Here is a 2187-nt window from a genome sequence, read left to right on the forward strand (position 1 = left end):
GAAACACGACCTGAGAATTGTTCCTACGCCTGAGCCACTGTCGCAGTCACTGTGTTCATCCATATGGTGGATGCCTTCTTCTTCACACTGCTCCTCTTCTTTACCAAACACGATGCTCTTCTCCGTGCACTGGCCTCTTCTGACAATATGTTCAAGGTATATAAGAAGAAGTCTTGCCATCCTTGCCTGTAAGAAGCCCTCTGGTTGTACTGCTTCCAAGACAGATGTTTGTTCTTTTAGTACTTTAAATAATTCTTCTCCAGCATTGCAATTCAAATGCATTGATTCTTCTTCAGTCTTACTTATGCAATGGCCAACTTTCCCATACATGTGAGATAACTGTGAGATACCATGGTTTGGGTCAGGCTTACCTTAGACCAAAATACTCACAATTGGATCAATAGTTAGCATAATGGTATATGGAGAAGAGATTCATGTTTTCAAGTATTTTGTCTTGCTTGGATCCACAATCAATGTTCATGGAAGCACCACTCAAGAGATCAAATGATGCATTGTGTTGGGTAAGTCTGTTGCACTTGTCCTCTTTAAAGTGCTGAAAAGCAAGGATGTTCCTATGAGTACCACGGTGAGCCCTATGCATGCCATAGCATTTTCAATAGCCTCATATGCATGTGACAGTTGGACACTAAATCAAGTTGACTGAAGACGAGTTGATGCATTTGAATTATGATGCTGCCAAAAGAACAAGCATCTGTCTTGGAAATAGTATAGCCATAATGTTCCTTAGAGGCATAGGATTTTGAGACTTCATCTTATATACTTTGGATGTGAAATCAGGAAAGGGCTTTATGCTCAGTAAACTGGAGAGGCAGAGAATTAGGAGAAAGGTCCTCAAAGAGATTAATTGACACAGTAGCTGCACGAGTGGGCTCAATCAAAGAACAAGTGTGGGGATAGAGCAGGTGGTGTTTTGCTCTGATTACATTAGCTTGCTACGAATGAGAATTGACTTGATGGCACCCTACGAAAACCACAGCAACAACTTCCATGGGCATAGTTATTAGTCCACACGATTTTAATTTGTTTATACTAAGAAAAAATGTTTCTGATTAAATAGGCAAAAAATGACTTGGAAATATGGTTTGCTAATATAGAGAAATGTGGGCTGTTAATAATAGAGATATTCAAATATAGATACTTAAATTTTAAAAATAGAAACTACGTTTATTTCTATATTGACAACTCATAAAGAAATTTAGTTTAAACAAATATTAAGCATAACTCATTTTGAAGGCAAAGCTAAGTCAGTATAAAAGAGTTGTGCTTTGAACTCTGATTTGTCGATGGAATGAAATACTTGTTTTAACAATTAATATATTTTCTTAATATTTATCTTTGATATACTTAATCAATAACATATAATCATAATATTGTGAATATGGAATATAATATTATCAAGGACTGATTTTTCATTAATTGTTGCCACCTGAGTGATTTATTTTCATGCTAGTCTATAGCAAAGAAATTTATTTTCATTCTAGTTCATTGCACAGAAAGTGTAGGGAGGTAAACTTTCTCTAGACAAGGGACATCTGTAGTAGGAATGAAGAACAGTTGATACCACCCCTAAGATATCTTGATGTTGGTCATGAGGGAATGAGTTAAAATGGCAGTGTAAGCCCTGAGGGGAATGTTGTAGATATCAATCTTAAAGTATGTTCTGCTTGTAATAAATATGGGCTGCCTCATAGATTGGTCTTTCCACTCTTAAGTTTCAAAATGTAGTCCTCTTAGTCTTTATGTCATTTCTTTATTTAAGAAATGTATTCATGGAGGGACATTACTTATTTTCAAATCACTAACATGCTCACCTTTCCTACGCAACTACAGAACTATTTAACCAATGATGGCGGCTGTCATACATTCTAATATTTCATCTCTTTCTCCAATATTGCCTATACTTAATTATCAGTGAATGTCAGTAACTACCAAGAAACACTGTAATATTAAAAAAAACTTATTTTCCTCTGTAAGGTGGGATATATCTTAAAAGACTGATGAATGAATTTGTAAGTCATTTCAATTCAGGAATTCCTTGACATACTGATAGATAACTTTAATCCTGTTAAGGCCAGAGTATAAAATAAACTGTGTCTAGAATAATTAATGTGTTACTGATTAGTGGGAAGATTTGGAAGAGTAAAATACAGGAAGGAGAAATAGCAC

The sequence above is a fragment of the Echinops telfairi genome, unplaced genomic scaffold (assembly GCF_000313985.2).
Source record: "Echinops telfairi isolate 266 unplaced genomic scaffold, ASM31398v2 ScPeMD7_7468;HRSCAF=8506_0, whole genome shotgun sequence".
Classification (NCBI taxonomy): domain Eukaryota; kingdom Metazoa; phylum Chordata; class Mammalia; order Afrosoricida; family Tenrecidae; genus Echinops; species Echinops telfairi.